Source organism: Aulonocara sp. 'chitande type north' Nkhata Bay, linkage group LG11 (genome assembly GCF_057382095.1).
Source record: "Aulonocara sp. 'chitande type north' Nkhata Bay isolate Kocher_YH1m ecotype deep benthic linkage group LG11, A_spYH_male_GT1.1, whole genome shotgun sequence".
NCBI lineage: Eukaryota > Metazoa > Chordata > Actinopteri > Cichliformes > Cichlidae > Aulonocara > Aulonocara sp. 'chitande type north' Nkhata Bay.
The window spans coordinates 3,421,056-3,433,379 of record NC_141354.1 but is presented as its reverse complement, the minus strand read 5'-3'; the positions used below and the strand labels follow the sequence as shown (position 1 = coordinate 3,433,379).

Here is a 12,324-nt window from a genome sequence, read left to right as displayed (position 1 = left end):
CATGTATACCTGATGTTTAGCAAAGATTGGTTAGTCAGACCTTTAATAGTAATGAGCAACACCACGTGAGACAGTCTGGACCTAGTGTGCCTTTAGGACTTTGTTAAACCAAATGACAATGAAAGGTTACCTGGTTCAAATGCGACTGTGTAATTACACACACACACACACACACACACACACACACACACACACACACACACACACACACACACAAAAGCAAATGCTTCTACTTGATCTATGCTGGTGCAGTGAACCTATGTATAGCCTTTAATGTAGCCTACACAAGTATCTCTGTCTACTGCTAGCAGTTATATGTATGCTAGCTGCCTGACGTTGGCCTGTAGTTGGATTTCTGCTTTTAGTTGTTATATACATATATATAAAATTCCCCACTCGCCCCTGCGGGCAGTCAATCCTTCAAGCTCGGGTCCTCTACCACAGCCTGGGAGCTTGAGGGTCCTGCACAGTATCTTAGCTGTTCCTAGGTCTGCGCTCTTCTGGACAGAGATCTCTGACATATATATATTACAGCATTTAAAGGAAAGCTGTGATATGTTTGACAGTATAGAAAACAAATACTGATGTTTTGTTATTAACTGCAGCTTGGCGCAGCTGTATTTTTAAGTGCAAACAAAACTGCATTTTCCATCCTTCTTTTCCAGCAGCTACTGACATTGACAACAAAGGAAATTTTAAAGGAAAAGTATATCCCGCCATTTTAGTTTAACAATAACTAACTTCACTCTGTAACTCTTCAAGAATCTGCACAATAAGATTACAATTAAAACATATCTTCAGGCTTTGATTCTGTATTTTGGGTCAAGTTATTTAACGAGCTGCTTTTGCACCATGTAACTACATCATCACGCTGTTTGCTCCTCCTGTCATATGGAGGGCAGCTAGCTGAAATGTTGCAGCGATGCTTGGTGGAGTTGTGTTTGCACATCAGCAGCTGCCAGGATCTCTTCCTTGCACGCTGTCATAGCCAGGCTGTACTCGATAGTGTGTGTTTGAGTCACATGGTTTGTTACTTTTTTGCATATTTTTCCAAGTATTGTGAGATTGTTCAAGAAGCTCAGTTTTGATTGACTAAATGCTCACTGGAGACGGACACGTTTCTGTCTCTCAGTAATATCTTAGCTTGTGCCGTTGTGTGCGCTACGAAATGTAACTGGATGCCGTTGCTTGCTATTATATTGTGTTTTGACATGTTTATATCACCTAAAATGTGTCCTGGTATTATGACAGGCGATATCTGACACACAATACAGAGGTACAAACAGGCCAGTGTCCTACAGAGAAAAGCTCAACACTCGGAGAGGCCATTTGGAAGTGAGGGCACGACTGCCCATAGACGAGGATCAAAGTTAACAAATTGAACTCAAGTCAAAATAATAAGCAGACTTTTGGAAAAGATGTGATTAGTGTTTAGGACAGTGTTTTAGCTTCCTCCCACAGTGCAGACATCTGTTAGCTTCATTGGTGATTCTAATCAACTGTACTCGTGAATGCAACGTGCATAAAGCACTGATGTGCGTGAGATTATTAACATGGGTAATGAGCTAAATGTGGCATGCAGTTAGTTTGAATGGTCAGACTACAAACGCACATAAATGAAATAACAATGTGTGCTTACAAAACTGGCACAACGTAAAACAGCCAAAATGAGCTTAAAAACTTGGAGTGGAAGCGTCTTCCTTTAGTCTGTGTCAAACCGATCAGCACGGCCATGATGTTTACTGAGGCTGGGATGTCTGCTCAACTGTTGTTTGTGTTGGAAGTTCTCTGAAATCTTCCTGTGCAAATATCACCCACTTTACAACAATAAAAGAAATTCAGCCCATATTGAAACAAATTAAAATGACAGTGCAACAAGCAAAGTCACACCAGAAACTAACCAAACGTATTCTGAATAGGTCAAATCAAAAAACCTAAAGTTCTACGTTGCTAAGAGAGCAGTAGTAGAGGGGAGTCTGATGGGGGTGTACTAGACCACATTTCAAAGCATTTGTAACATTGTTTTTCAGTTTTAAAGCTAAATGAAATCAAATATTAATAAAACTGTGTTTTCCAATATAAATAGAAAAGTCTTTTGGCAGGTCAGTAGAACTCTGGAGCACCTGGTGCTCTTATGTTGGACACTGAATTACAATTCCCATTCATCCTGAGCATCTAACATCTTGTTTGCAGCAGCACAACATTTAGCATCACAGTGTAAGCTCTAGCTAATACGCTCACTTTTCTTTGTTGTAGCCTAACGTACTCTTTTAAAATTACTCATTCACTAATACACTTCAAGGTGCAGACACACACATGAAACCTACCTCATCTAGAAGATACAATGCTATCATCAAAGGGTTTGGTGGGTTTTTGACAGATGTGCATTAAACCATTAAAACATGTCCATGTCTGAAATGGAAATCCATGAGCAAAAAAACGACAACATCCTAGCTAGAAATGATTTTTCACTTTTATTGTATCATGTATGATTGTGTATTTTGTAACAATACTGAAGCATTACAAGGATGAAGTTACTTTATTGTTAAATTAAAGTCTTAATTAGTAATTTAATACGTTTGCTGGAAATTTCCAGGGCGAAATCCATCTAACCTGCTTTTGTGCTTACATTCAGCTAAGACTGTGTCACTATCATGCTGCTGCTGCTTATTTCAGTAGGTTCACGATTCAAACCTGGCAGTGTGTCATCAGTGACAGTAACTCATTACAAAATGAGTTATATTAACGTGCACTTGTAAATGCAAGCTGCACGCATCAATAAAACAAGTTGTTGCAAACTTTTCCTGAAAACTCGTGGTTTTATTTTGAGGCCATATGGCTCACACCTAATGTCCAGTGTCTTAATCAGGGTTCAAGGTTGCTCGTTAGTGTCTTTGTGTTGCTATTTGGCTGCACAGAGTGAAAGATTCTGAGTGTGCAGTGTGCCATTCCAGGGGATTGACAGCATAGTTGACGTGGGGAAAGGACAGAGTGTGGCTGCAGTAGACGCAGCTTTGTGTGCGTGTTAGAACTTCAGTCTTCTCCAGCCAGCTGAAGGACCAACAAGAGCAAAAGCAAGAGGAGCCCACAGAGTGTGTTTGTGACAGAAAACAACCTGCTGTCTGTCCTTTCTCCACAGGACTGACAACCATGCAGGTGCCTTTACTAAACTGCTGGGCCGTCAGTTAATATTCACATTGATTCATAGAGTCTCTGAAAACTACCAGAGGAGTGCAACACTATCCTTTCTAAACATACTCTTTCATTTGTTTTCCTTTGTTTTGCATGTTTTTTGCAGATGGAGCTAAAAAGCATCATCCAACACATGGATCCAAAATGAAAGACTAGGGTGCTCTGCCTTTTAGATTGAATCCTCATTTACCGTATTTTCACGACCATAAGGCGCACTGTGCTAAAAGGCGCAGTCTCAGTTATGTGTGCCCTTACTGTATTTAACACACACATAAGGCGCACTGGATCATAGGGCGCATACAAGTACCGTATGAGTATTTAAAAATAAAGCGGGAGCAAACCTGAATTCGGTACCTTACTCACATTTCTATTGCCGGTAATCGTCATCATCAACAACACACAAGCATACAAGTGTGCATATTTAAAAATAAAGCAGGAGCAAAACAAAGTTTGGTACTCACATTTTTATCATCAATCAAACCCATCGAAGTCCTCATCCTCTGTGTCTGAATTGAACAGCTGCGCTAAATCTCCATCAAACATGCCAGGTTCACTGTCAGAGTCACTTTCCGTGCCGTGCGGCTCCTCGGAAACGATGCCGGCTTTTGCGAAAGCTCGAACAACAGTGCCAGCAGACATGTTAGCCCAAGCATCTACAATCCATTGGCAAATTGTGGCGTAACTCGCCCGGCGCTGCCTTCCACTCTTAGTGAAACTGCGTGGAAAAAACCACCTGGTCTCCTTACATACACCTCCCTCAGCCAGTCTTTCATCATTTCCTCATCCATCCAGCCCTTTTCATTTGCCTTAATGATGATTTCTGCTGGAAACTTCTCTTTAGGCAAAGTCTTTCGCTTAAGAATCACCATAGGCGGCAGTTTCTGTCCATTAGCATGGCAGCCAAGCACAACAGTAAAAGAAGACTTTTCATACCCCGTTGTGCGTATCGCTACCGTGCTGGTCCCCTTCTTCTCCACAGTGTGACTCACCGGGATGTCAAAAGTGAGCGGGACCTCGTCCATGTTAGTGATGTGGCTGGGCTGGATGTTTTTGTCGCCGATGTGTTTGCTGCAGTAGGAGCGGAAGATGGCCAGCTTTTCCTTATAATCCGCTGGAAGTTGCTGCGCTACCGTAGTCCTGGTCCGGATGGAAAAATGGCACCGTTTCATAAAACGAAAGCACCAAGACGGACCTCCTTGGAAATGTTCAATGTTCATCTCTTCAGCTAGTGAAACTGCTTTTAGCCGAATGGTGACCGTCGAAATGCTTCTCCCGCTCGCTCTTTGCTCGATGATCCACCGCTCGAGTCTTTCCTCCAACTCGAGCCACCTCGCCTTATGTCCGCGGAAACTCAGCTGCGTTTTCTTGACCTGCCGGAGCTTGTTTTCCAGCTTCCTCCATTTGCGAACCATCGATTCGTTAATCTTAAATTCTCTCGCCGCTGCTCGATTTCCATGTTCCTCCGCGTAGCTGATGGCCTTCAGTTTAAACTGTGCTTCGTAAGCGTGTCTCTTTGCCATTTTCATGGTTGTTAAAACAACGATGTCCTGCATAATGCACATACCTGTTCTTTTATACAGGTATGTGCGATTGTCCCGGTATATACGATCAACGCCCACACTTCACCCTTTAACGTTCTCATGGTGTTCTCTACTACGTCCTCCTTACAACACATAGGGCGCACTGCGCTATAGGGCGCGCCGCACTTTTTGAAGAAAATCTAAGACTTTTAAGTGCGCCTTATGGTCGTGAAAATACGGTAACTGATGTCGTCATAGTTTTGGTTTCTGTGTAAAATTCCTTGTTTGAAATTGTTGAAAAATAGTTTCTTGTCAATATCTTTTGATTGAAAAATGATCATTGGACTGGTGCTTTCATGAAAGCCTCACTGACCCAGTCACATTCATACATGCACTTTTCTGTCTAATGTTCACAAACACACTCATGTTCCAGCTGATGCATCTCGGGTCATCAGCTACCTTTTCAAACTCACTACATGCTGGTGCTTCTTGACTACAGTGCGCTGTTGTCCCAAACAACAGGTGCAGAGCGACTGTGTGGAACATTCCAAGGATTTCATGGACCTGTTTGCTCAGAGCAGTAGCTGTGTTTCTTTGTAATTATCTGTTGTGTATGGAGTGCCTGTAGGACTACTTCAGGAACCAGCTGTGTCACTTATGTAAAGCATTCACAGAATTGAAATCCATAACTCTTGTTGTGCTAGTGGCACACACAGTAGGTGTAACAGTCTGCCATCTGCTGGCATGTTACAGCAGCATTTGTGGGCTGCTGCAAAACCCATGCCCAGTTGATAGTTCGGAGGTTTGTACTAGAGGATTGATGTTACCGTTGAACATTTAAAAAGACAGACATTTGTTTGCTTTGTTGCTGCTGCGGCGCTTACTCTTAAAAAAGAACTTATGGCTACAGACATGGGGGGGGCTGTAGCTCAGGAGGTAAAGCACATCATCTGCTAATCAGAAGGTTGGTGGTTCGATCCCTGGCTGCTCCAGTCTGCATCCCAAATATCCTTGGGAAGGATACTAAATCCAAGTTGCTGTCTGATGCATCCATCAGAGTATGAATGTCTGTGAATGGTAGATGGAAGGCACTCGCATAGAAAAAGGATTTTGTGGGAATGTCTGAGGCAAGTTGACTAAAGCAAATGCTCAGAGTAGAAAAGCGTTATTTGCAGTTCATTTACCAGATTTTTACACAAGCAAGAAATTTGTGGTTGTCATAGTGCAAACAAAAAAGGAGCCGTTTGCTCAACACACTTTAAATACAGCAACAGTACATGTGGTATGTTACTTCTCTGACAGCCAGTGTTGTGTGAACCAAGAGAAGGGGTCCCAGGTTTGAGTACACCTGGTCACTTTTCTCCATGTCATTCCCCTAACTCGCCCACCTTCCTGTCTGTGGAGAGAGAAACAGAAGTCCAGTTTCTGTAGGATGAAGCTGTGTGTGGTATGATGGATACCAAGAGAACATGAGCTGCTAGTTCCATGAGTTGCATGTCAGTCCTCCGTGTACAGGTACAACACATGTAGTGTTTTATTGTTGGATGTCATGTCAGCGTACAGTAGAGTTGAATAGATCTGACTCTACTCTGATCGCTGGCATGTGTGTATACACATTAATGGTAAAATGTTAAAGGTTTTACATCAAGACATCATAAAAATAATCTGGTCCTTGCTGATCAACATCAGCAGTGATCTCAGAGAAGCGGCTGTTGCTGCCCATCAGTCTGAAGGTGATGCAATGGCTCATTCAAAGCTCACCAGTTTCAATGAACTGAAGCAAAGCTGTATGAAGAGTGGACCAGAACTCCTCCACAATAATGTGAGAGACTGAAATCATACAACCTACTGAATCATAGGCTGGGATCCTTGGTTTTATTTGTTTTTTTGTAAACATTTGAACATTTTAAACCATTCAGCACCATCGGGCTGCAGCCGAGAGAGTAAAAACTAAGCTGTGCAAGTTAGAACATGCATTTAATGGGACCATCAGATTCTCCCATAGATTAATGATAAAGTTGTAATAATATTAAGAAGTCTGTTAATTCACACAAGTGACCTTTTTGCAGGCTTTCTTGCTGCCTTTAAATAGGCCACACTTTATTTATTTATTTATTTTTCCAGTCTTACTGACCAAAGCGATTCAAACACACATTCATACAGCGCTTTGAACACTACACTCCTGTACGTGCCATTCCTCATACACAGCTGTGTTAGCTGCGTTCTGTATTATGTTTCTATGAGTGAAGTTTACTGTAAAATCACTCAGCTGCTGATACAGTTACCAGTGTAACTGGTCAGATGATGCCAATCCCAGCCCATTTAACATCACCTAGACCGTTAAACTGTGCGTTGACTTAAGGCGCCACAATTCATCGAGTAACACATTCATTATAAAAATCTTTGAGGCAAAACGTTTTGCTTCGATGCTTTTTTCAAAACATTGTGTTGTTATCTTTTCAGATTTAAAGTGAAATAAAATAAAATATTATATGAATACAACTTTTTTTGAATACAAAAATAACAGTTTTTTTAAGGCCAGTGAAACTGAGCCGCTGACCTGGGGCGGTGAACATTTAATTATTATGAATTATTAACATGTACACCTTAAGAACTTATTGTTTTCAGCAGCACAAAATTTAGCATCAAAGCTCAGAGTAAACCTCAGGATTCACATGTGCTCGCCTTTGTTCACTGCAGCCAGGTGTGCAGACACACAAACACAAGCCCTGCTGAGGACCAGGTTATTTTCTATTATTGTATCAAACCTTAGAAGGTGAAAGGTGGTGTCTTTGTGTTTGCCATAATGAGGAGGCCTTTCTTCACTGGGCTGTAGTGGGAACAGTGTTTGCTTTACACGACCAACTTGTTCTGACTGTGGTGTGTGTTGCTGTGCTGCCTGAGGTAACTCCTCTTTGTTTCTCTCATTATTGAAACAGCAGTCAGGAAAGGAATAGAAAAGATGGCTGTTTGAGATGCACTGAAGTCGTGAAGCGAGAAAGTGAGGGATGAATGAATGATGGATGGATAAGTAGGACAGAAGGGAGTGAGATTTGAGAAAGTAGGAAAGATGACGAGGAGAAGAGGGGGAGGAGAAAGCGGCTGGTAGGGTGGGTTGAGTTGCTAGGGGAGAGTATGTCAGAGTGTTGCTGAGAGCCAGGACTGCTATTGGAAGCTACTTGCTTAGCAGGGGAGAAGGAGAAGAGGAGAGAGAAGTAGCTAATGAGTATTGTAGCCTGGCTGCTGAGACAGCACTGGGTTTATTTATAGAGTGCTGGCCAGCCAGCCCTTAGATACCAACAGCGAATCAGCTGAGAGAGAAAGAACGCGCTTCAACCAATGGCAGAACAGGCGCGAGGGGGGGGCCGAGTGAGGAAGTGCTGTGACTGCCTCTCAGTCTCTTAAAGAGACTGTGCAGGTTTCTCAGTACTAGGCAGATATTCTCTCTCTCTCCCTCCAGGAGTGTCATGTTTGTAAGCAGGCCAGGACCTGGACCACAACAGTCCCACACTGAATCACTGTTTCTACCTCATCACACAAGCAAGCACACGCAGTTCAGCACAGAGCTTCGAAGCTACTCGCAGCTTTCTAGGCCCTTCATCCAGCCGCACACCTCCGTTTACGTTCTCATTGAGCCATTAAGAAAACGATGAACAGAAGAGCTCTTCATATTGTGGATGGAAGGTGATAGTGGGGGCAAGCCTAGAATTGCAAGTTGTTTTTCCATGTTGACATGCTTGCCCTGATTAGAAATAGATATGGTGGATATACTTGAACCATGAAGCCATGAAATCTCTTTTACTTTGATGTAGTGAACGCTGGACTTTAAGCATGACTGCTGCTTTCCAAATTGTTGTTGTAAAGCGCTTTGAGTGCTCACATAGAGTAGAAAAGCACTAAATAAGAACCACTTGCCATTACCATGATGATCTAAACTGATGTTTGGCCTTTTCCATGAGGCCCACGATCAGCAGCTTTAGCTTTTCTGACCTGTATTCTCATCAGAGGATGGGCCAATCAACACTGGGCACCTCCACTAACAACATGTTGTTTCTTAAACTTAAACTAGTCAGCTCTCAGTACTTCCTGTGATTTGGAGTTAAAACTTTGCTTTCACCAGGTTCAGTTGAGTCTTAATCGTCTTCTAATATGCTAGCCACCTATCATCATTTCTGGTGCACTGCCTACTGTGTCTAATGCATCACAGTTTACACTTTGTAAAGAGGGATACAGATCCAGGCTCCATATTGAGATAAGTAATTCCAGTTGCATTCCCAAACAGTATTTCCATTTCTTACTTGCGGTAGCTTCCTATCACTGCACGCTTACTAGAGGAAGCAGTGCTTAAACAATGGAAAAAACACAAACTTTGTCCAAAACCTCTCATGTTTAACTGTTTTCCACTTTTTCTTTGGTCATTTTAGCCTTTTTGGCCAGGGTGAAGGGAGTATCTGCCATCAAACAAGAAGACAGCCGCATGTAGCTATGATGATGTTTGCTAGTTCACCTTACCTGCATTAATGTACTAACGTGTAATAACGTGGTTAGCCTACTCAACGTAAATTACACACGAACAACATTAAGCTACTCACGCAGAGAAGAACGTCTGGTTACTACCGTTTATGTCAGAACCGGTGCCATCCCTACTTGTAAACGTTTGAGTTCATGGTAGCTCCTCTGTTTTTGTCGCTGGTGTGATTACATCACTGAAGTTTTCTGCTCCATTTTAGTTTCATCCCATTTTGTGTACCGAGTACTTTTTTCATTTGTATCTTAAGTAACAATATCGAATTATTATATTTAAGTAAATAAAATAAACACAGCAAAGGATGATTTTGACCATCAGTATTATTATATTCTCTTAAGTAAAAATCCGATGTTTTATACTCTATGTCAGATTCTGGCCAGTAGACCAGTGTTAGCTGTGCTGTCTGAATAATGAAGACAGTGCAGGGCAGAGCTTGACAACGCGGTCAAAATGCCTACTGTATGTAACGGATTTTTTCTAGTTTAGTTTAGGTGTAGGTGTATCATTTAAAAGACGTGCCTGTGCTGAAGAGGATGGCAGCAGCTACATCTCTGTTGGTTTGGCCTCTCGTTGACCTGATGTGAACATTCTTGAATGGTTTCGACCTGATTATCTACAGAGCACCGTGTGGAGTTGCGTGTCACCTGAAGGAGGCAAAGACCCGAGAATTTCTAATTTGATCCCATTTTTAGTGACTCTGCGTAGTGAGCGGCCTTATTTTTAACCACATATCTAAATAACACTTTTCTATTTTGGTTTTGGTATTTGCCAGCTGGCAGAAGGGAGACATGTTGGAGCGCTTCTTATTGCGTCTCTCATCCTGAGAATAGTAAGAAGAGCAACCTTTATCACTCATCTCATTCTTGTGACTTAACTGGAGGAAGAAACATGGTCAGCAGCTGGGCCACTCCCTGTTTATTCTAAAACCGTCATTAATTATGTAAAAGGACCGGGAGTATTATAAGTCACACGTCCTGTTTTGGTAGCTAGTTGACTTACTGTGCTATGTTGAGTAGGTTCATGGCCGAGCTGAAGACACTTAAACTGTGATATTTAAATAAAAGGGTCGCTCAGCAAATGTATTTTTACCTGACCTTTCTATGAGGCTCACGGAGTCAGACACAAGACACAACGTCCTGATAGATCTATTGTTCTGATCGGGTGTTTGTATGAATTGAATTGTTGCTCTGGGTCTGAGCCTTAAATGCATAACTAGAAGGATGAACAGAAATGAAATGAATATGAAAATGGCACCAGTGCACTTGGTTTGCACTTCCAAACACCTGTTTGTTGCTTGGCCAGAGAAGCAGACGTACTTTGCATACTGTTGGCAACACCTACAATAACTGTTCAAAAGGACTGATGCAACATGCAAAAGGTGTGCAGAAATTATTTATTATTATTAGGGAGAGAGATTGAGGGGGAAAGATGTGTAGCAGGTGACCAAGGACAGAAATGGAAAAGTCCAAAAAAGTTCAGAAGTGGGCTGAGAAGATGGACAGAGTGGACAGAGGAGCTGATGAATGTAGAAAATGGGGAAGCCAGGGCAGCTATGAAATGTGGAAAGGCGATTGGTCCAAATTGCATACCTGTGGAGGTGTTTGGGATAAATATTGCTTAACACAATCCTGGAGAGCGAGATATTTAAATAAAAGGTGGCAGTCTTCATGAACAACCATGATGTCCGGAGCTTTTAAGAAAAGAGGCGATGATCAGTGAGCAGCAGCATGGCTTGATGCTGAGAACTACAGATGTGATGTTTGCATTGGGAATATTAATGCAGAGCTATAGAAGAGGTCTGAAGGAGCTTCACTGTGTCTGTGTGAGGAACTGTTGTACTGCATGAGGAGTGGCAGAGAAGATTGTGAGGGTGGTGCAGGACAGTGGTGAGGTGTGCAAAACGAGTGACATATGGGTTCGAGGTGGGGGTGGAATTACATCAGAGATCTCCTCTAAGCCTCTTCTAGTTTGCAGTGGTCATGGACTGGATGGACTGATGGTTTGTGCAGTGGGTATACTGGACAAAGGATGTTGAAGATAATGTTCGTTTGTGCTCCATTTCAAGAGCTCATTAGAACGTGTGCAGCATTTCATGATGTGCACGCAAGGGAGGATCTTCCCTCGAACATGGCTTAAGTGACAACATTAGGCTTGTAGCTATTGACTGTTTCAGCAATCGAGTATTCCCATGTTTAACTGAGTAATTGGGTAAGAAATATTTTTGGTGCATGCCAGAGAACAAACTAAGCCATCGAGTCCGAGGAATCGTCTGTAGGCCTCCGAGACAGGATGGTGTGGAGGCACAGGTCTGAGGGTGGAGACAGCAACGCTGGAGCTCCCAGTGAGCACGGAGGGCTCCAGCTTTGTTACATGGAAGAAGTCTGAGCACTTCATTAGTCGTGGACGCCTGCAACGAGCTGGAGTTGAGTTTGTCATGCAGATAATCAAAGAACCCTGTAATGCAAGTAACAACATAATTGTAACTGTAATCTGATTACTAAATTTAATACAGTAAAACATTACATTACTGTGTTGCTGAAAAATGTAAAACAGCACTGTAACTGTGTTTTACCTGGGATCACGGTTTTGCTCACACAGCTGAAGAGACCATTTAAAATGGTTCTTTCCTCAGCTGTCTTTATGTGCACACACTGTCCAGCTTCGGGTTTTTTACATGCAGGTCTGTTAAGTATCAAACAAAACACTCTGGGAATGGTCAGGTATAAGGACTGGACTAAGATGAGACCGTGTCCAGAGAAAGACCTTCAGAAAAGCTGGAGAACTATTTCTCAAGGCTACTTTAAAACAACAAGAACGTCGATATATAGAAATGACAGTCTCAGCCAAATATGGACTCTGACCATGAAGTAACACATGCAATCAGGAGAAAAGGCTGATTACGTGTGGAAAAGACCAATCTAGGGGTGTGGCAGATTATCCAGTTAGGTGGTTGCTTTAGCTATGCAGCAGCTGTAAACGAGGGCTGCAACTAACGATTATGTTGATAGTCAGCTAATCTGCCTAATTGTTCTTGGATCGGTCGATTAGTCAACTGTAACCTCCTGTTGTAGGCTGCCCCCCTGT

At 42.4% G+C, this 12,324-nt stretch overlaps 1 protein-coding gene across 2 annotated transcripts in view; it reads left to right on the top strand.

The window, feature by feature from the left end:
* Positions 1–12,324, top strand: part of dyrk1b (dual-specificity tyrosine-(Y)-phosphorylation regulated kinase 1B) — a 58,508-nt gene that overhangs the window by 29,850 nt on the left and 16,334 nt on the right. The gene's annotated exons all lie outside the window — the stretch shown is intronic.